At 39.4% G+C, this 23,931-nt stretch overlaps 1 protein-coding gene across 5 annotated transcripts in view; it reads left to right on the top strand.

Annotated features, from left to right (window-relative positions):
- LRRC4C (leucine rich repeat containing 4C) overlaps positions 1 to 23,931 on the top strand; it is a 1,420,098-nt gene that overhangs the window by 1,373,242 nt on the left and 22,925 nt on the right. The window contains exon 2 of one of the 5 annotated variants that reach the window (XM_003587005.4): positions 20,301 to 20,352. The exons of the other annotated variants lie outside the window; for them this stretch is intronic. The gene's annotated coding sequence lies outside the window, so the exon portion shown is untranslated. The remainder of the gene's footprint in view (positions 1 to 20,300; positions 20,353 to 23,931) is intronic. 5 annotated transcript variants of the gene reach the window in all.

The raw sequence follows: 23,931 nt of genomic DNA, 5'->3' as shown, positions 1-23,931 counted from the left end.
GATTGATTCCATTCTTTGCAGCCAATGATGGAGAAGCTCTTTATAGTCAGCAAAAACAAGACTGGGAGCTGATTGTGGCTCAGATCATGAATTCCTCATTGCCAAATTCAGAGTTAAATTGAAGAAAGTAGGGGAAACCACTAGACCATTTAGGTATGGCCTAAATCAAATCCCTTATGATTATACAGTGGAAGTGAAGATTTAGGGGATTAGATCTTATAGACAGAATGCCTGATGAACTATGAACAGAGTTTCATGACATTGTACAGAAGGTGGTGATCAAAACCATCCCCAAGAAAAATAAATGCAAAAAGGTGAAATGATTGTGCTAGGGAGACTTACAAAGAGCTGAAAAAAGAAGAGATGCAAAAGGCAAAGGAGAAAAGGAAAGATATACCCATCTGAATGCAGAGTTCCAAAGAATGGCAATGAGAGACAAGAAAGCCTTCCTCAGGGATCAATGCAAAGAAATAGAGGAAAACAATAGAATGGGAAAGACTAGAGATATATTCAAGAAAATTAGAGATATTAAGGGAATATTTCATGTAAAGATGCGTGAAATAAACGACAAAAAAGGTATGGATCTAACAGAAGCAGAAGATATGAAGAAGTGGTGGGAAAAATATACAGAACTATACAAAAAACATCTTCATGACCCAGATAACCACGAAGGTGTGATCACTCACTTAGAGCCAAACACCCTGGAATGTGAAGTCAAATGGGCCTTAGGAAGCATCACTACAAACAAGATTAGTGGAGCTAATGGAATTCCAGCTGAGCTATTTCAAAGTCCAAAAAGATAATGTTGTTAAAGTGTTGCACTCAATGTGCCAGCAAATTTGGAAAATTCAGGAATGGCCATAGATTGGAAAAGGTCAGTTTTCATTTCAGTCCCAAAGAAAGTCAATACCAAAGAATGTTCAAACTAACTCACAATTGTACTCAACTCACACACTAGCAAGGTAATGCTCAAAATTCTCCAAGCTAGGCTTCAACAGTTTGTGAACCAAGAAATTCTGAATGTTCAAGCTGGATTTAGAAAAGGCAGAGGAACCAGAGATCAAATTGCAAACATCTGTTTGATCATAGAAAAAAGCAAGAGAATTCTAGAAAAAAAAATCTACTTCTGCTTCATTGACCATGAGAAAGCCTTTGTGTGGATCACAACAAATAGTGGAAAATTCTTAAGGAGATGTGAATACCAGATCACCTTACCTGCCTCCCAAGAAATCTGTATCCAGATCAAGAAACAACAGTAAGAACTGGACATGGAACAACAGATTGTTTCCAAATTGAGAAAGGAGTATGTCAAAGCTGTATGTTGTTACCCTGCTTAATTAACTTACATGCAGGGTGAAAGCGAAAATGAAGTCGCTCAGTCGTGTCTGACTCTTTGCAACCCCATGGACTGTAGTCTACCAGGCTCCTCCATCCATGGGATTTTCCAGGCAATAGTACTGGAGTGGATTGCCATTTCCTTCTCCAGGGGATCTTCCTGACCCAGGGATCAAACTTAGGTCCCCCACATTGTAGACAGATGCTTTTACTATCTGAGCCTCCAGGGAAGTCTACATCATGCAAAATGCTGGGCTGGACGAAGCACAAGCTGGAATCAAGATTGCCAGGAGAAAGAGCAATAACCTCAGATATGCAGATGACACCACCCTTATGGCAGAAAGTGAAGAGGAATTAAAGAGCCTCTTGATGAATGTGGAAGAGGAGAGTGAAAAAGTTGGCTTAAAACTCAACATTCAGAAAACTAAGATCATGGCATCTGGTCCCATCACTTCATGACAAATAGATGGGAAAACAAAGGAAACAGTGAGAGAGTTTATTTTTTGGGCTCCAAAATCACTACAGATGGTGATTTCAGCCATGTAATTAAAAGACACTTGCTCCTTGGAAGAAAAGCTATGACAAACCTGAACAGCATGTTAAAAGGCAGAGACACTTTGCTGACAAAGGCACGTCTAATCAAAGCTATGGTTTTTCCAGTGGTCATGTATGGATGTTAGAGTTGGACCACAAACAAGGCTGAGCACTGAAGAATTGATGCTTTTGAACTTTTATGTTGGAGAAGACTCTTGGGAATCCCTTGGACTGCAAGGAGATCAAACAAGTCTACCCTTAAGGAAATCAAACTGAATATTCATTGGAAGGACTGATGCAAAAACTGAAACTCCAATACTTTGGCCACCTGATGCGAAGAACTGATTCATTAGAGAAAAGACCCTGATGCTGGGGAAGATCGAAGACAGGAGAAGGGGATGACAGAGGATGAGATTGTTGGATGGCATCACTGACTTGATGGACATGAGTTTGAGTAAGCTCCAGAGAGTTGATGAGGGGCAGGGAGACCTGTTGTGCTGCAGTCCATGTGGTGGCAAAGAGTTGGACATGAGTGACTGAACTGAACTTAGCATCAGTTGGCTAAAGTTGGTTCAAAAGCATCTATTCTTTGGCTCCCAGCCTTCTTTAACATTATTTTTTTTTTTTTTTTTTTTTTTTTTTTTTTTTTTTTTTTTATTTTTAAACTTTACATAATTGTATTAGTTTTGACAAATATCAAAATGAATCCACCACAGGTATACATGTGTTCCCCATCCTGAACCCTCCTCCCTCCTCCCTCCCCATACCATCCCTCTGGGTCGTCCCAGTGCACCAGCCCCAAGCATCCAGTATCGTGGATCGAACCTGGACTGGCAACTCGTTCCTTACATGATATGTAATCACTGCATCAGGGAATTCCCTGCTGGCTCAGATGGTAAAGAATCTGCCTGCAACGTAGGAGACCTGGGTTCCATTCCTGGATAGAAAAGTTCCCCTGGAAAAGGGACTGGAAACTTACTCCAGTATTCTTTCCTGGAGAATTCCATGGACAGGGCAGCCTGGCGGGTTACAGACTATGGGCTTGCAAAGAGTCAGACACAACTGAGTGACTAATTCACACACACACACAATCACGGCAGTGACCTTCCATCAGCTTCGCTGTATAATGTACCCTAATCAAGATAGTAACTATCCCACCACTTTTGTCATATTCTAGTGGTTAGAAGCTGATTACTAGTGCCGCTCATACTCAAAAGAATAGAGCATACAGTGGTATGACTCAAGGTCATCTTAGAATTGTGCCTACCACAGTTGGCTTTAGAATTTTCTTTTATGTGGTACTTACCACCAAGTAACCATAACTGCTATTATGCTATTATAATCAATATCTATTCACAGGATATATTGACTGTAGAAACAATTTACTGTCCAGTTCCTACATAACAACGTATTGAATTTCAGAATATACACATATTCATGCATATATAGAGTGAAAATATATGTATAATTACTTTCAATTTCACATCCTAACAGAGGACTGGGATCAGCCACAGTTAAATCTGTACACTTGATACCTGGACACCAGATGTCTTTAGAATGGAAATAGTTTACTCAGTGATTTCTTTAAGAGAGAGTTTATGTTACCTTACTCTCACCTTCAATATGAATAAGAAGAGATTGAGAACATCAAAGGAGGTGATAACTCCTTTTGAAATGCAGCACACTTTGTTCTAAACTCTCTGACAGACAGCCAATCCTTATTAAAATCAAGCCTTCAAGATACTGTGAAGCTGTCCTTCTCTCTAGGCTGTTTTATCAAATTTGGTTCAAAATAGTTCTGAAACTTTTCATGGATATAGATGTACCTGTATGTGGTACAGTGGTTTGGGTATGGATAAGATGCACCCGGCTTTCTGGGAAATAGGCCAAGCACTGGCTTAAGGGGACCACTGTAAGGACTTTTCTTGCTTGGCTCCTTGACAAATAGGATGCCTGCTTGATCAAGACATGGTGCAATATTGTTGCTGCCCTTTAACAAAATGACCATAGAAGACACAAGACAAAAGAGACAGGTAGTGGACGTGATTAGAGGGATAATGGAGCCTGCAGATGAGGTGAGATGGCAAATGAGAACCTCTTAGCCAGAAAGGCTAAGGGTAAGTTGGGAATTAAATTAAATCCTATTTCATGAAAATGACCACAGTAAAGGCCACCATATCCTTTCCTTCTGAGTACTTGGTGCTTAGAACTATAAGTTAAAGTGCCTTATCTTTGATTTTGGACAGCCTGGGCTTCTGGAAACCTGGCTCTGCTGATCACCAGCTTTGACTAAATAACCTGGTGTGTGTGTGTGTTGGTTTCTCAATTGTGTCTGACTCTTTGCAACCCCATGGACTGTAGCCTGCCAGACTCCTCTGTCCATGGGATTCTGCAAACAAGAATACTGGAGTGAGTTGCCATTTTCTTTTTTCTGCAGGGGACCTTCCCAACCCAGGGATTGAACCCAGGCCTCTTGCATTACAGGCAGATTCTTTACCATGTGAGCCATCAGGGAAGCCCCTAAATAACCTTATCATGTCACTATTTCCTTACCATTGAAGTGGATGTAAATGACATACCTTACATATAGCACTTATTTTAGTACTTGATCCTAATAGATACAACGAGAAACCAAGGAAAGAAGCTGAAGAACTTGTAGCTACAAAGATGACAAAACCCTTGTGGATTTCTTTAAGGAGCTCATTACAAATGGGGTGAGGGGTTTTGCTACTTGGGCAGAAGAATAATTACAGAGCAATGTCCTAACTCATTCAAGAGAAGAGATGCAAGGAAGTCTCAGTCTGCAGTAGAGATCCCAGGTAATCAACAGGCGAGTCCTTGTTGTCCCTCTTACCCTGGACCTAAAGGAAAGAATTTCTTAAGAAAATTTCTTTTCTGATTTATTTTTGGCTGTGCTAGGTCTTCCTTGCTACGCAGGCTTTCTCTAGTTGCGGTGAGTTGGGGCTGCTCTTTGATGGGGTGTGTGGGCTTCTCACTGTGCTGGCTTCTCTTGTGGAGCATGCACTCTAGGGCACAGGGGCTTGGTGGCTTGGCGCACATGTTTAGTTGCTCTGCAGCATGTGGGATTTTTCCAGACCAGGGATCAAACCCTGCATCGAAAGGTAGATTCCTAACCACTGGACCACCAAACAAGTCCAAGAAGCATTTTCTTTTTTTTTTTAATTTTATTTTATCTTTTAACTTTACAATATTGTATTGGTTTTGCCATATATCAGCATTTTCTTTATTAATTCCGTCTATATCTCTTTCTCTAACTTTCTACCCCAAACTATTAGAATTCATTTTCTTTTAACCTTTCCACCAAAGGAAAATGGCCAAAGGGAAGCAAAGGTGAAGAGAGTTTGCAAATAGGATGCTTATGAGCTAATGAAGGTCAGACAGACTGAGTCCCTGAGGAATGGACAACAAAACTGGGACTTAGAAATGACATCTGGGATATAAAAATGGTCAAATGATCAATCTCTCTGTTCTTTCTTTTATTCCGGAACCAGTTTTCCAGACAATAAAAAAGATGATGATGATGAGTAAGAAGTTAAATCATTGGAACTATGAATATGATCCATTGTTCACTTGCACTCATTCATGAATATTTAAAGTACTGTGTTCTTAGCTAAACTAGAGTCCTTGTAGAATTTTTCTAGTTTCAAGGGATAAAATGTTTGGGAAACAATACTACCTTTTCTGCATCTACTTTCCCTTTCTTTTCTTCCTGTCAGAAATAGTTTCTAGGATTAAGTAATGAGGAAAAGGACAAAACCTTTGTGTATGTCTCAGTCTCAATTGCTTCTATTTTCCCTATAGCTCAGAACAGAGCATTTAATATGCGATAATTGTTAAATCGGTTGATATGTGTTGAAACAAAAGACTTCTTATCAGGATAAGTTTGTCCTCATAACTTAAGTAATTAATATCTGTCTTAATTAATAATGCTCCTGAATTGCACTTCTCTTGGCTTGCCAGCTTTTAAAGGTGACCAAGAGCCTTTATCTGACAAATGTTAAGTTGGGATAAACATGCAAATTGGCTGTTTTTCAACCTTTCAACCAGTCAGATCAGCTGACTACTCTTTACTCTATGGAATGGATGTTTCAAGTACTCCCATAAAAACAGTCAAGAAAGGGAAAATATGGGGCACGTAGTAAAAGTGAACAACCAAATAGGCCAAAGTAGCCATATGAATCCTGTATTTGGTAAAATAATATATTTTCGTGGTCAAATATTGTATAAAACTCACGAGAACTCAGAAAGATTCATTGAGGTTAACTAGTAGTACTCTACGGAAATGGAAGAAATCCCCTTCAGTACCTTATTTTCCACCCAAATATTTACTGTTTTGTATTTTCCTAATCTTTGTGTCTTATCATGTATCCCATCCCTTCCACACATAATTATTTTATCTCTTTCTTCCAGATTCTTTACATTGTTCAGCAAAGTTTGAATATATGACAGGATGTATTACCTCTGATTTTCAAATAATTCCTGAATGTACTGTCCTTTCATGAGTTCTTTTAGAAATACCAGATACTTGTGAAATATTTAAACATTGGAAATTGCTTGTTGCTGATTAAAAAATGATGTATATGTATCAATTTGGAAGCCCTATTCCCAAGTTAATGGTTTATTTAGCTGCCATTGTCTTCATTACCAATCATTAGCAAAATGTGAAGCATATCCAGGGAGAAATAAGGTTAAAATTTGAAATTTGAGAGCTTTATACTCGGAATTTCAAACTCTAAATCCCATGTTGTTGTTATTAGTAAAATTATAGTAACTATTATATTGAATAGATACAAATTATAGATGGAACCATAAGATGATTTCATTTTTCTCTCCCAACTAAAATTTATCCTATTGGAACTAGACTTGCTTCTGCCCCTAGATGAAAACTTTCTGGAAATATTTATGTAATTATAAGGTCCTGTGGTAAGTAATTGACATATTCAAATTATATTAATGCTTAAAACGGTGAACTTGTTTTAACATTGAGATTCCTGCCTTCTCTAGCACAGGCCTGGTTTTGAGTAGGAAGCCTCACATCACAGTCTAGGGTCTAGACAAGACTGTTTTCTTCTCTTTATTGTCACCTAGTTCTCCTTTCCTCCTCCTCTTCCATCTGCCAACTCTGCCCACTCTTCCTGGTTGGATCATGGTGAGGCAAATCAGGTTAGAGGGGGCCAGAATGGCTTTGACTTGCTTGGTACTGTCTTGAGTTACGATGCCTTTGGGTTTGCAGACATTTGAAACTGGCTTTCTTACAGCGACATTCCGTGTGCATGTGTTCTTTGGTGACCCACCCTCCACTCTCACTCCCCCCAGATTTGCCTTGCTGAGAGTGCGGGTCTGTTCTCTGAAACATCACTGACTCCTTCGTCAGCCTCTGGGCATCCAGAAATACTCGCAGATTCCTTCTGGTAAGCTATTTACTTCCTGCAAGCAAACCTTTTGCATAGGATCTAAAATATCTCCAAGACTCTCATCAACTCCCTCAAATGTGTGAGCAACATTTGGTCTCTTGCCTTTGAGATTTTTCGCAAGGGATTTAGACAGAGCCCCCTTGGATCTTCTCTACTCTGCCATCACAGTCCTATCTTTAGTCTTGAGATGAGGGACAGGATTCTTCTACAATCTTCTCTTTCATGTTGATGACAGTAAGTCATGGCCCACTGATAAGTTACTCAAAAAGTTTCCTCTAATAATCTTCTTAAACCTTCTCTTTACTAGATGGAGGGTTGGGATGCAAGACCTTAAAGCTAGGCTTCAGCAGTATATGTACTGAGAGCAAGCTTGGTTTAGAAATTAAACTTAATTTCTAAGAGATTAAATTGCCAACACAATTATGCTGGATCACATAGAAAGCAAGGGAAAAACATTCCAGAAAAAAACATCTACTCATGCTTCATTGACTATGAGAAAGCCTTTGATTGTGTGGATCCAAACAAACTGAAAAATTCTTAAAGAGATGGGAATACCAGGCCACCTTACCTGTGTATCGAGAAACCTGTATGCAGGTCAAGAAGCCACAATTAGAACCTTAAATGGAACTGATTCAAAATTGGGAAAGGATGATGCCAAGAGTGTATATTGGCACCCTGTTTATTTAACTTATATGCAGAATACATAATGTGAAATGCCAGGCTGAATGACTCACAAGCTGGAATCAAGATTGCCAGGAGAAATATCAGCAACCTCAGATGTGTGGATGATATCACTCTAATGCCAGAAAGTGGAGAGGAACTAAAGAGCCTCTTGATGAGAGTGAAAGAGGAGAGTGAAAAAGCTGGCTTAAAAGTCAGCTTTCGAAAAACTAAGATCATGGCATCTGGTCCCATCACTTCATGGCAGATAGAAGGGGAAAGAGTAGGAGCAAAGACAGATTTTATTTTCTTTGGCTCCATAATCAATGCAGATGGTGATTGTGGCCATGAAATTAGAAGATGCTTGCTTCTTCGAAAGAAAGCTATGACAAACTTAGACCATGTATTTAAAAAGCAAAGGTGTCACTTTGCCCATAAAGATCCACATAGTCGAAGTTACGGTTTTTCCAGTAGTCAGTTATGGATGTGAGAGCTGGACCATAAAGAAGGCTGAACACTGAAGAACTGATGCTTTTGAATTGTGGTGCTGGACAAAACTCTGGAGAGTCCTTTAGACTGCAAGGAGATCAAACCAGTCAAACCTAAAGGAAATCAGTCCTTAATATTAATTGGAAAGACTAATGCTAAAGCTCCAATACTTTGGCCACCTAATGCAAAGAACTGACTCATTGGAAGAGACCCTGATGCTGGGAAAGATTGAAGGCAGATGGAGAAGAGCGTGACAGCAGACTGAGGTGATTGGATGGCATCACTGAATCAATGGACATGAATTAGAGCAAACTCTAGGAGATGGAGATGGTGAAAGACAGGGAACCCTGACATGCTGAAGTCCATGGGGTCACAAAGAGTCAGACATGATTTAGTGACTGAACAAAAACAACAACAGGATGTAAGACTACCCCCCCTTTCCCTTAGGACTGGGATGCATAGGATAGCTCTCTCCAAAGAAATCTTCTTTATGAGCTTTCTCTGGCCCATTGATATATCTGCTCTGTGTAAGAGGTTATGAGCTGTGCGGGCACTTATGACTGTCTCCATTGTCAGTCTCCATTGTCTCCTTAGAATGTATCATCTACTGTATCTTGGTTCCTTGGCTGAAACCTCCATTTCAATATTCTTTCATTTATATAGTAAGACATAAAGGTGTAGTTTAGGTAGTGATTTTACAAAGGCATAAAAAAGCATTTTTTTAAATTTAATAGTCATTTGAATGACTTATCCTGTCCAAACATTATTCTAGGCTCAGGAAATAAGGTAGTGGAAAAGCTATGTAACGTTCCTGGGTCTTCCCTATAACGCAAATGGTAAAGAATCTGAATGCAATGCAAGAGACCAGGATTTGATCCTTGGGTCAGGAAAATCTTCTGGAGAAGAGAAGGACAATCCACTCCAGCATTCTTGCCTGGAGAATCCCATGGACAGAGAAGCCTGATGGGCTACAGTCCGTGGGGTCGCAAAGAGTTGGACACAACTGAGTGACTAACACACACAGATACTCATGAAACATATTCTTCTGAATAGCTTTAAAAAGGCAGAAAGAGGGGCTTCCCTGGTAGTCCAGTGGTTAGGGCTCTGCCTTCAAATGCAGGAGACAAAGGTTCAGTCGCTAACTGGGGAACTAAGTTCCCACATGCTGTGGTGCAACTAAATCTTCGTGTTACAACTGGAGGAGCCCACACATGCCACGACAAAGACCCAGCATAGCCAAACTATTTTTTAAGAGAAAAAATAGATTTAAAAAATGTAATTTCAGAGCAAGAATATGAGTAGCTATGTGCAGATGAGTAGGGGGTCCTTTGAGGAACGTGTGTGAAGGAAAATCTGTGAGAAAGTGACATTTGTACAGCAGTTATTCAAAGTAGTTGAGAATGATAGAACCTACATTGTGGAATGGGGCTTCCCTGGTAGCTCAGATGTTAAAGAATCTGTCTGCAATGCAGGAGACCTGGGATCGATCCCTGGGTTGGCAAGATCCCCCTGGAGGAGGGCATGGCAACCCATTCCAGTATTCTTGCCTGGAGAATCTCCATAGACGGAGGAGCCTGGCAGGCTACAGCCCACAGACTCACAAAACATCAGACATGACTAAAGCAACTTAGCACACATGTTGTGGAACAATAAATAAATTGTGGAATGCATTTTAATATGAAAAAGTGAAGTGAAAGTGTTAGTTGCTCAGTCCTGTCCAACACTTTGTGACCCCATGGACTGTAGCCTGCAGGCTCCTCTGTCCATGGGATTTCCCAGGCAGAATACCGGAGTGGGTAGCCAGTCCCTTCTCCAGAGAATCTTCCTGACCCAAGAATCACTGGGGTCTCCCGCATTGCAGGCAGATTCTTTACTGTCTGAGCCACTAAGGAAGCCTAATTTAATATAGATAAGCACATCTGGAGAACTATGAATAAAATGTAATGAAAACTTGTATAAAACTTTTTGGTTCTTCCTTTCTTAGGACTTGGGAAAAAACTCATGTCATCTAGGGAAGACTTCGTGATCTGATCCAGTTCAGGTTCCCTATCTTCCTCTTCAGTGGGTCCCACACAGCTGGCCTGTACTGGGATGTTTGTGACCTTGTATCAGTGTTCTTATTACATTTGTTGACTATTCTTAGTCTCCGCTAATGAGATCGCTCAGAGTTCGCTTTGAGTATCACATCTTAATCACTTGATTTCTGCAGACGTTTCTTTTCTCCAAATAAACTCTCCTAAATGCCTGCTGCTCTGCGCTCATTAACCTGGGAATGGCTTCTCTAACTCCAATTTGAACATTTTCTCTGACATCTGAGACTTCTGTCCTGATCAGGATTCTCTAAACAATAACAGTGGGAAGGGGATTTGACTCTTGAGTGTGAAGAAGAAGAAAAAAAAAAAATCAATGACCAATTTCCGTCTTTAAGGGGATTTTTCCCTTTATGTGGCAGTATGGACTTCACTCTCTTGCAGTGTAGCATAATTAAGATCCACCCCAACTCCACTGTCTGCCCAATTCCCAGTTAATCATTTCAAACTCAATAAGGTTTAGGTGACTTAAAGGTAACAAAATAATTAGTTAATGAGTAAATAAGTGAGCAAAGAGATGAATATTCATCTAGGATTTTTTTTTCTTGTACTCTTTTCCTTTTCTTAACCCACAATTATTGATACAGGTTTCATGATGAAAACAGCAGCTCTCATTTAAATAGCCCCAACATAATAGGACTGAATCTACATTTTCCCACATGCTGATAGGTATTAAATTGGTGACCTGTACTTTTTCTTTTCTTTGTTTTTGAAAGTATTTTATGTACTTTGCTGCAGTGGGTTCCAGCTGCAGCACACGGAATCTTCTGTTGCAGCATACAGAGCTCTCTAGTTTTAACACGCAGGCTCAGTAGTTGTGGCACATGGGCTCCCTAGTTGTGGAGTACGGGCCTAGTTGTTCTGCCTCAGGTGGGATCTTAGTTCCCCTACCAGGAATTGAACCTACATGCCCTGCACTGCAAGGCACATTCTTAACCCCTGGACCATAAGGGAAGTCCCTGGTGACCTGTATTTCTAAACAATTGCCACTTTGATGGATCATAGGAAAGATCTCTCAGATGCACAAATGTTCTAATTCAGAGCCAGACAGCAGCAGTTCCTTTTCATTGCTGCCAGATACCACATGCCAGAGATATATTCTCTTGGTAGGTTTTAAGCTTGGTCTGGTAAGGTTATTTCTGACAACTGTTAGTTTTGGAATACCAAATCCTAAATTTTCTTTTGCTCTTAAGAGGCAAAAGAATATCTCACAACCTGTAACCGATAAATTGAACATTTAGTTTCAGGTGCATGTAGCTTTTGATGTTGAAATATTTCTGAAAAAAAAATGGAACTTATTTAGAAATAAGCTTGAGAGGCACTTACCAGAAACAATATTATGCAGATGCTCTGGAATAGCTTCTAGGAACAGCTTATATTGGAACAGCTAAATATACAGAATAAGGACAAGGATTTTATGTTGCTTTGTTTCTCCCCCAGAATCCAAGAGAATATTCTAGGCTTCTATTTACATTCTATCAAATGACTCACTCAATATGAAGATGTGGCCTTTATCCAGGGACTTAACTTTATGAACCACAGCACAATTGCTACCTCCTTTCTCTATCTGTATTGAATTAATCAGATACCCTAAATTTCAGTAGTCTAGCAGAACTTCAACCTAACCAGGGAGATGTCATAGTTGATTGAAATTATCCTTTCTTCAAAAGACATTACCATAAAAATGGGTATTATTTTGATTAAGTCAATCTCTTTGTGTATTCAGAAGAGGTCCCCAAAGTAAAAAAGATAATCTGGACACTATAGTTCTGTAGAAGTTACGTATGGAATACAGGCAGGTGACAGAGGTGGTAACTGTTGTAGTTAGGTTCTGAAACTTTGTTAGACTTGTACCCAGAGTGCCAGCTTAACCTGAAGAAAATGTGGAATCTCTGACATTCCTGGACATAAGCTGAATGGTATACTATTTTCAGGTTATAATCAAATCACCGAGGTTCTTCTTGGATGCCCAGGGTACTGAGCTGCAATGGGAAAGAACTGGAACAGTCTTGTTTTGACACAAGATGGATCTAAATAAATAAATAAAATACCTATATCAATAAACACATAAATAAATAAAGCAAGACTGGTCACTGGGCAGGACACCTGCTTGAAGTAAAATGAGATGAGGCCCAACCAGCCATAAGGACTAGGACAAGGGCCAGACTAGGAAAGATGATAATATTTTCAAAGGTCTAAGAATAGCTAGGTAAGTGGAAGTGCTCTCTTGACACAAATGCTCTCACAAGCATGTGGAGCATGGTGGTGGGGAGATCAGAACAGCTGCTGTTTGGACTGCTACCTTGGAAGGTGGCAGAAGGCAAATTTTTGGTTTCTTTTCCTGTCATCCCCATATCCCTAGACAAATGTTCTTGACATTACCTTCCAGGAAAAAGCCTTAATTATCTAATTCTGTATATTCTGCTGCCACTCTAGATCAAGCCATCTCTCACATGTACTACTGACCTACTACTTGTGACTTCAGTCTGTTCTCGTGCTAGAAGTGTGATAGTTTAAAAATCAAATAAGGCTGTATTATTTTCCATCGTGGAACTCTGCAAGAGCTTGACACTGCATATAGTATACAAAGAAATTGCTTTCCTGACCTACCAGGCTTACCAACTGAAGTGTTAGTCGTTCAGTCGTGTCTTACTCTTTGTGATCCCATGGACTGTAGATTACCAGGCTCCTCTGTCCATGGAATTCTCCAGGCAAGAATACTGGAGTGGGTAGCCTATCCCTTCTCCAGGGAATCTTCCCAACCCAGGAATAGAACTGGGGTTTCCTGCATTGCAGGTGGACTCTTTCCCAGGGCTAATGTTCTATAATGAACTGAATGTTGGCTCCCTAAAAGATGTGCTCACATCTTAAGATCCAGAACCTGCAGATGTGACCTTATTTGAAAAAAATGACCTTTGCATATGTAATTGAGTATCTTGCAATGAGGTCATCCTGGATTATCCAGGTGGGCTTAAATACAATGACCTGTGTCTTTATAAGAGACACTCATACAAGAGACACATGGAGAAGACAAGCAGGCCCTGTGAAGACTGAGGCAGTGGTTGGAATTGTGTAGTCATAGACCAGGAATGTCTGGAGCCACCAGAGCTGGGAGAGGCAAAGTAGAATTCTCCCCTAAAGTTTTTGGAGAATCCTGCTGATTTCTTAATTTCAGACTTCTGACTTCAATTGCTGGGAAGTAATCAATTTATGTTGTTTTATGACATCATTTTTGTGATAATTATGGAAACCAAAGGAAACTATTATACTCCTCATTCACATCTCTTACTCTTCTGCTTTCTCACTTTCTTCCTACTAGACTAGCCTATATTTCCCCTTATTATGTTTTAAGTACAACATGCTTCTTGTTGGAAGCATGTTGGACTGCTATAACAAAATACCACAGATTGGATATCTTATAAGCATCAGAACTTATTTCTCATACTTCTGGAGACCAGAAGTCAGAGACAGGTTTGGTTTGCCAGTGTGGTCGGGTAAAGGCCCTCCTCCTAGTTGCAGACTCCTCATTGTATCCTCGAATGAGGAAAGGGCTAGGGGTCTCTCTGGAGCCTCTTTTATAAGGGCACTAATCCCATTCATGAAGGCCCCATCCTTATGACCTAATCACCTTCCAAAGGTGCCATGTCCTAATATCATCACGTTGGTTATTAGCATTTAACATATGAATTTGGGTAAGTGGTGGACACAAACATTTAGACTATAGCACTTCCTCAAGCTTGGAGAATTTATGTTAGCTCTTCTCTTTGCCTGGAATATTTTTCTCCTATATATATATTTATGTCCGAGTTCTTTCTTGCCATTCTTAAAGTTCAATGTCTCTTTTTCAGAGGGGGTCTTCCTAGACCAAATCCATGTAATATTTCCTATCAGTCATTCCTTGACTCATCACTCTTAAATTTTCATCTCAGTACTCATCTCTATCTGATCTTTTCTGGTTTGTTTATATTATCTGTCTAAACCCTCAGAAGCAAGCTCTATGAAGCAAGACCTTTGTCACTTTCTGACTCACTGCAGAATTCTAAATGTCTAGAATCATCCTTGCTATTTAGGAAGCATTCAATTCATGTTGAATGAGATACCTAACAGAAAACCTGTCAGTGCTGGAGGGGATTAAGTCGGTAATTTGGGGTATCTAGAAATGTAAAGAACAAGCCAGACCCTTAGTCACTGAGGGCCTCAGCTCTTGAATATTTTATAATAACAAAGACAAGAGTCCCTGTAAGAGGTTGCAAATAAATATGGAGGAATGGACTTGGGATAAAATTGGTAACATTTCCCAAAGTAATTCGAGAATAGAGTGTAATCTACTGGAGCATAGGATCAAAGATGAATTTGAAAAAATGATGTCATCAGGCCAAGTATGAGAATTAGACTGGAGAAGATGGTTGGGATCTGTTCTGCCTATTGGTGGAGGTCCACCACCTATCATTAAATGATCCTAAAGACTAACAACATTGGAAATAAGTTAGATATGGGTAACCAGAGGTAAAACTGCGATTCCCAACTGCTTTGGAAGAGAAGAGACTTGGCCTTCTGATTAGCTGGGAATAATAATTTTCTAGTGAACTAACTCTAGGGAAGAAGATTTTTCCTAACAGGGAGAGATCCTGATTAGGTTTAAATTTCCTTAATACATGCTTACATTTGAATGCAAGAACTTAAAATGATCCAGTATGCTCTCAATGGTGCTACAGCATAGTTATGTAGAAAACCCCATACCCCACAGGGCAGGGCTCACACTGAGTCCCCACATTATCTGGCTATGGGGTTAGGCACAGAGAAGATCCTGGATAGTGCCATTATTCAGCCTTCTGTACCCTATCCATCTTACCGGCAACTAAAAAGCTCAATGAGGATATCCTAGTCCAATTCAGAAATTAAGTAATGCTTATTTTCTGAGGATAATGAATGTCCTATGAGAATAAAGTAAACCAGTAGCACTTTCTGTTATACACATAGGAGGTCTTAGAAGTCACTCTGTTGAAACCACCATCTTTGTGAATTTCCTACAGGTTGGTGAGTGCTCTAGTAAAGTATTCTTGGGGGGCCTTTGTGACTTTCTCACAGCATTATCTTAATGACAGCATCCAGAGACCCATGGAAATCCTATTTTGAGGCTTACAGTCATTTTAGAGTTTCCAGAGATAGGATCTCTTGAGGTGTCCTCTCCAGCGGCATAACTTATAAAAGTGATTTCAGCATTTTTCATCCCTTATGACTTTCCCACAAGTTCTCCATTGTTCTTGTTAGCTGAATATTTGAAAATAAAGTAAAAAAAAAAATCAGGCTTTGAAAAGACCTTCTCTATGTTTGCATCTGTAGACATAAATGCGGGAAAGTATATAGAATGCATGGGTGCTGATGTTTTGTGTCATTTATCCTCATTTGTGAGGGGAAATGGGATAAGTCACTCATGACTGTACCAATCCTGGTCCATTCTTGATTACTGCACTCATGAAGATAAATGCCACACTTACGCAGACCACAAGTATCCTGTGTCCTTTCCGACCAGGAATTTAGATCAGTTACAGCAGAAGGCTGTGATTTGAAAATCAAAGACACTTTAGTATGTACCATCTCTTACTCCCACACATCTTGATCTCCAAAGTGAAATGAGGATACCACTAGGAGCCAAAAAAACTTTTATGTAGCATATAGATTCACATCCATGTATATCCTTCAGGTACTTCATTCTAAGTAAGAGTTATTTCCTGTGCATGGCCAGAACAGTGTTTTGTAGTGGCCATGTACTAGTTAATAGAAGATGGTCTTGATTTTCCCAAGCTTACAGATGGTATAATGAAGAGAATACTGTGGGGAAAAAATGATGAGCAAATCGTTAATTCTCTCCATGGAAAAGTCAAATAACAAAGGAGGAAGTCACAACAGAACTATGAGAAGTCATAGTATTTGAGCAGCGATGTTAAGAGAAAATAGCATGAATACCTTGATGTATCAATGCCTGTACCACTGGATTTAGGGTTACGGCAGAGCAAGTGGTTGGCTTTTCTGCTCTGTGTTTGTGGACCTGATACAGATAATCAGTAGACATGACCTCTTTATATCTCAGTACTGAATGTGCTTATTCTGGTTTTATTTTAATTACCCATTCACAAATTGAATGTTTTAAGCTAGAAGACTTTCCACCAAAATCAAAGTATTGGCTCTTTTTTGGTACATAAACGTTTTTACAATAAGAAGTAAACTGAAGAGGATTTCCATACATTTCAGAAATTTGATTGGGAAACTGAGTATTTCCGAAATTATTGTTCATCTTTGGGAACTATCAATATTAGCTTGGACTATATGAAATTGTTGATGTCAACAGGTTTTGATTATGAAATAGCAACTTTTTGAGGTTTGCTCTAATTGTGCTGATTAATTAAGTGATTTAGATTCAGGATGTACTTTCACCACTGTTTTTTTTTTTTTTTTGTATATAACCAACTAAGCTCTTTCATCCACTTATTTAGGAAATACTTATTGAATGCACACTATGTGGCAGTAACTGGGTTGTGCACGCACATAAAATGGGATATAGTGCCTGTCGCATTAGGACATGTAGTCTAATGATGCAGAAAGACAAGTAAGTGCAATGTGGATGACTAACATGAAAGTTGATAATTGCTCAATAAATGTTCTTTTCATTTTCTTCATATGGAAGTAATAGTGAAATCTGTTCAAGGAACAAAAAAAGCAGTTTCCTATGAATTTTGAGAATGTTGGAAGAACTCACAGCATAAGTAGCTTCTTCCCTCCCTTAATATATTCATGTTAAAAACATATATTGGGCAGAGCACTAGTCTAGGGCTCCAAAGATTTAACTTCCTATATCAATAGCTACTATATGTTAGCTTTTTAAACTTGATAACATTACTTAACTTCCTTAAATGTTAACATCTCATCTGAAAAATGAAAAACAAAGTATAATCATTTCTGCGTACTTTCCATAATTATGAAGGTCTGATATGATAATGTATGTGAGAAGATGTTCTAATCTGTGATGAATAATAGAAACAAAAGTTACCATTCTCATAACCATCTTTCTTATTTCCAATCTTGTTTCCATGGTGATATGTAAAAAGTAAATGGTTTACCATCTTGATTTATATTTTCCATGATCACATATTTAGGGATGTGCACCACATTCAACACCAGATAATCATTTCATAAAAGTGGGTAAATTTTTAGCCACTCTCCAAGTGTTTAGAGGTAGCGCTAATGATAAAGAAGCTGTCTGCCAATGCAGGAGACATAAGAGATGTAGGTTCGATCCCTGGGTTGGAAAGATCCCCTGGAGGAGGGTATGGCAACCCACTCTGGTATTCTTGCCTGGAAAATCCCGTGGACAGAATAGCCAGGGAGTGGGCTACAGCCCATGGGGATCACAAAGCATGAGGCACGACCTAACAACAACGACAATAGCAAAACAAGGAAGCTGTGTGTCCAGAGTGAAATGAGTAAGGTGATAGTGGTAGCAAGATAGGATTAAAGAAGGAGAGATGCAGAATGAAACTCTAAATGGCCTCTTAGGCCACTGGAAGCCCTGTAATATTGAGCGACATCAGAAGCCATTGAGCACTGAGCAGAAGATCGAACGTGATCTGACTTTCATTTTGATAGGATCTCTCTACAATGTGGAGAAAAGACTGAAGAGGGGCAAGAACAGAAGCAAAGAAACCAAATATTGAAACAGGTTGTTGAAATCATCCAATTATAACAGACTAATATGCAGCAGTGGAGGTGAGAAGTGCCAAGACTCTTGATAACCAGAATTTCCACTGTATAGGCAATAGGCTGTAAAGGTAATAAGATATAGAAATAATAGGATGAAAAATTGGGGATGAGACCGAAAAATAAAGTGTCAAGGGGACTTTGTCCTGAGCTCTTACAAGGATGGTCCCTGGAACCATTGTTTGGCACTCGGTAAGGGGTTAATTTTTTTTTTTTTTTTGGAAGGCATGAGTGAATGGAGTTGCTGTTAGAAAAGTCTTTGTTAGGGATAGGGGTTGAATTGGAATCAAGAGTTGTATTTTTTGACAGGTTGACTTTTGGTGCCTTCAAGTGGAAGTCTTGCATTAGCAGTTATAGACATATACTACAAGTCTACATTGCCAGCTGGAGATAAATGTTTGGCAGTGTTCAGTTTGTAGATGATTTCTAAACTCACTGTAGGATTCACTTAGAGAATCACTTAGACAGAGGCTCACTAACAGAGCCCTGGTACACTCCAACGTTTAGAAGCCCCAGATCTAGCAATGGAATTTGAGCAGAGTAAACAAAGAGGTAGGGGAGAGAGAGAGCAGTTTCCTAGGAGTCAAGTGCAGAGAGTGTTTCAGGAAGGACAGAAAAGTCACTTATGTCAAATGTTGCTAATTTTCACCTAGCTGAAAACTAAGAATCAGCCACTGGATTTAGTAATAAACACAGCTTTGACTCCCAACTCTTTGTTGCCCTCTCTACACATACTCATTCCTACCCACTGCCTTACTCTCACATTGTTTATAAATACCAGGCATGTTACCTTCTAACTCAAATTTCATATTTCCTACTGAAGTATTGTTAATGGTTCCTGAAACCATGGGATTTAGGGAAACTTCCTGTAAGTCTGAGTTACGTTGTTTTGCAAAACCAATGATATAAAGTCCACATAGCATCTCTGAAATAAATGTTAATCATATTCACTTTTACTTTTACAGTAATAATACTATTTGAGAAGTTTGAGAAGCTCTTTTACTTACATTATCTGTTCCAAACAAAACTCTCTAACATAGCAAAATGCCCAGCTTGGAAGCTTACACCATCAGACCAAACAGCTGCTAATGCTTCCTTGTTGGAATCAACCACAAATCCAGTCTTCCCTCCTCTTTATTCCTTGATGATTTTAACATCTGCCTCCCTGATGCTCTCTTCAGCCCTCCTCCTGATATAATTCTTGGTGATTTCAATATTCGTGTCAGTCCCTTGATCTTGATTGCTAATTTCATGGATTTCTTCCATCTGCATTTTCTAGTTGTTTCCAGTTTGTACCAACTGTATGGTGAAGTTTGGGCTAGAAAGATTTATAATTTGTTGGTATTCGAAATCATTTAGTTTACTTCACTATACTTTGCAAAATGCCAGCTCTATTCCTTTGTATTTCTTTGCTCCAAGTACTGTGTGACCCTCTATCTTTGATTCTAATTTTTGATTTACCATTGTCACAGGAGTGTTGGGAAGGGAGTAGTGGTAGATGAGGGATGCACAGGAGGAAGAAATGTTAGTATCTCTCTTGCTTGGGGATGTAGAAAATATCCCAGTTAGAGTTTGCAGCAGTTGCCTATGTCAAACTCTTAACAGCCCATTTGATTTTAATATTTCAGAGTATCTCTTTAACTATTTCCTATCCATCTTCAAAAGACATGATCTCATTTGATCTGAAGAGGTGGTTCTGAACAGGATGGAGGATCAGAGAGAAAATGTGACTTGCTTCAGGTTGTACATCTAATAAGTCAGAACCAAGTATAGACAACAGATCTTCCAACTCTAAATGTGTTTTTTTTATTGGCATTAAACAATGCATTGTTCAAAATGGCCAGTGGTTAAAATAGCTGCCTTGGCTTTTTGCCCAGAAGAATGTAAAAATACAGTGGCAATTTAATAAATATTGTCACCAGTGTTGTCTGTGGTGATGGGGGGAACAGCAGATCGAGAAATGTGCTGAATTATTCTAATGGATGCTTTTTCCCCCTCTTAGATTGGCAAACACACTGCCTGTTTACAGCACGGAGGCCACAATGGAGAGCTAGGTGGGTGATGATTCATGCTAAATCTTTGCCACAATATGCTGAACACTACAGCAGCAGCTAATGTGAAGTGGCTCATTATACACTGTCAAATCCAATAACAGCCAAAGACTGGCTTTGCTGCAGCACGAGCAACTTGTGGGAAGCCTAGCTACTGCAAACCACTACTGAATTGCAAAAAAAAAAAAAAAAGAAAAACACAACAGGCTTCAAGAGAGTGGAAAAGACAGAGTCACTGAGTCACATTTGCAAATTTCTCTTTGTCACTTTAGAAATGGCCTTCATGGTCCCAGCCCAGCTTGACGCCAGAGATGGCTCTCCTTGGGATTCCTTTCTCTTGTGAGCACCTCTCCCTTCAGTTATATTTTATGGGCTAAAGATGATCTCAGGGCCACTGCGCATAGACAGAGCTGGAAATGTGGTTCTCTTCTGGAAATATTCCTGAAGCTCCCCCTCCCCTCTCCACCCTCCACCACCCAGTGATGCCATTCACATAAACACATTTACCTTCTACTGCCCCACGGCATCTGTGGATGGTATTTCTACATAATAGAGAAAGAAGATCAGGAGGCAGGAGGCAGAAATACTGCCTCCTTGCTTTAAGACTTAGGATCATGTGTATTTTTGTCTTCATTATACTGTGATCTCCTATAAAGCAGGATCCTGGATTTATTTATCTACTTAGTCTAATGTCTATGAGCCATAGTTGACCCTCTACAAATATTTATCAACAAAATTAATGTTGTTGATAAATATAAATACAATAAAATCCATAATGAAGCTTGAGTTTAGTCTTCTTGCCTCCCTTGTTCCAGCCACAGGGCCTGACACATAGTAGGTGGACATCAGGTACTTGTTTACTGAAAGAACAAAGATATGAATGAGTCCCTCACTCATATGGTTCCCTGCTGCCTAATTAAAGTCTCAGCAAACCTCTTCCAACCATCAGATACAGAAAAGTCATGGCTTCCAGTCATTCTTTGCCAGACCACCAGGAATAATGCCCTCAAAGTGGTTGTTTATTTTGGAAAGCAGAAACTAATCTGAAGCTATTTTCTTTATTTTTATATTCAAATGCCTGTAAAACAGAAAAACACCAGAGACCTATTCATTGCTCACAAATGATCTATGGGGTAATAATGTGCTTGCTCTTCCAGCTGTGCTGCACTTTGGTGCCATCCTGGGTTTAATTGAAAATATGCTGTGACCTTGGTTTTGTTTGCTGGATATGGGGGAGGGGGTAATTGGCATGAAGCCTCCAAAGAACTCCCTCTTAACGAATGTCATTTGGCTAATTTGGGGTTCGCCTGCAGGAAATAACGTGTGAAGTCCTAGAAAAACAAGGTGCATTTAATTTGCCTGCAACTCATATGAAGCTAATGATAAAAAAAAAAAACACAACTTTTTTATTTAGCCATACTTATTCATTGAATTCTAAATACTGTGAGGATGATAATGGTATTGTGTCTTACAGTGTCATGTTTCATCATAATTAAATAAACAGCTTATGAACTGCAGTCCAAAAAATGTCTGTGTTCCACTCTTAACTTAAGAGGGTTTCCATAGAAACCATGGGCCGCGAATTTAACTGACATTTATTGGACTTGAGGCTATATGTAGCATTGATAGCGCTCTGTGTTTCTCTCTGCCCCTCTGTGTATATGTCTTTCTTTTCCTTTAACCTTCACAACCATCTCTTCCCCTCTCGGTCCCCTCCCCCTCTCCACCTTCCTCCCCCCTTTCTCTTATTAGCAATGAGGAAGTAATTTGGACTCAGTTAGATTTAACAAATGCAATAATACTAAAATGAGCTCTGATACTTAAGTGTAATTGTGTTATTAGCTGGAAATGTTTTTCTTCAAAAACAAAAGAATTGAGAGTGAAGTTTACTGAAGTGGTGCATGCTTATAAGAAGAAAGCTTTAGCTGCCAGTTGAAAGTCTGCAGGCGACATATCACAGTCCACATTCATACCCCAGCGATGGTTTTTCCTTGATTTAGTTACCCCAGACTGATGTTTCTCTTCCGTCCTCATTTTCACTCTTCTAAATGGAACATATAATCATTGTGCTGATCATATTCCAAGAGAAAGGAGGAGTTTACTTAGAAAGACCAAAACATTCTATATACTGTGTAACTGTGCCAGAGAATTGACTAGGTACTTTCCTTTAGGTTGTCTTAGTTAATGCCACAAAATGTATAGCCAGGCCATGGACTGAGTGGAAAATGAAACTGGAGCAGGTGGTTGAAATTCAGGCTTCATCACAGTCTGGATCTCAACCTTGCATATAGCGCTTCAATACTCTGTCTCAGAAACAGACTCACAGACTTGGAGAATGAACTCATGATTATCAGTGGGGGAAGGATGGGAAGGAGGGATTGTTAGGAAGTTTGGGATTGGTGTGTACACATGCATTTAAAATGGATAACAAATAAGAACCTACTGTATAGCACAGGGAACTCTCTTCAGTATTATGTGGCAGCCTGGATGGGAGGGGAGTTTAGAGCAGAATGGACATATGTATGTGTATGGCTGAGTCCCTCTGCTGTTCATGTGAAACTATCACAAAATTGCTAATTGATTGTTTGTTTGTTAGTTGCTCAGTTGCCTCCAACTCTATGACCCCATAGACTGTAGCCCGCCAGGCTCCTCTGGCCATGGAATTCTCCAGGAAAGAATACTCTAGTGGATAGTCATTCCCTTCTCCAGGGGATCTTTCTGACCAGGGATTGAACCCACCCAGGCCTCCTGTATAGCAGGTAGATTCTTTATGGTCTGAGCCATCAGGGAAGTCTTACTCCAATATACAGTAAAAAGTTTAAAATAAAATAAATAAATATTCTGTCTCAGTTTCTCAAAGACAGAATGAATATGAGCATTTTTAAGAAATGGGGTTTTATTAGGATGAGACACGCTAATACAGATAGTATACCTTAGTAGCGGTCCTTGTCTTCATCGCTTTATAAATGAGGAAAATGAGCAGCCAAAAAAGTGAGTCAGGTATCCAAAAGTTGCACAGCTAATAGAAAGTGGATTCGTCCATTGCAGTGATGAAAAGGAGTGGACTTAGACCTGAAGTCAGTTACTAATTGTGCAATTTGGGGTAAGTGACAGAGCTCTAGAGTATCTGTTTCATGCAGTTTTTATAAGGATTAAATAAAACTGTGCATGTAAAGTACACAGAGAGTCAGCCATATAGAAATTTATGGGCTATGCTTTTTACTTTTTCTCTCCCTCCCAACTTTCTGATTTGTTTTGTTTGTATGGACACAATGTGAAAAAACAATCAGTCTCCTAACACTGTGTAATACATCTAGTTTTAAATTATTTCATAATTCATAAACTATCTCAAGCTATGCTGATACCAATGAGAAAGGAAAGGCAGATAAGATCGCATCCATTTTTATAGGTTGGGAGAAGTGAAATTTAGAGTTGTTATTGACAAGGTTTCCATATAGTAAATGAGGAAATGGAGTTTGGACTTCGTTCCCTAGGATTTCTTTTTATAATTAAAATTCTCGAAGTCTATTATTCTTAATTTGGGTCCCATGTTCATGAAGTCCCATGTTCTAACTTACCTAT

This window comes from Bos taurus, chromosome 15 (assembly GCF_002263795.3).
Source record: "Bos taurus isolate L1 Dominette 01449 registration number 42190680 breed Hereford chromosome 15, ARS-UCD2.0, whole genome shotgun sequence".
Classification (NCBI taxonomy): domain Eukaryota; kingdom Metazoa; phylum Chordata; class Mammalia; order Artiodactyla; family Bovidae; genus Bos; species Bos taurus.
This window is presented reverse-complemented; position numbering and strand designations above follow the sequence as displayed.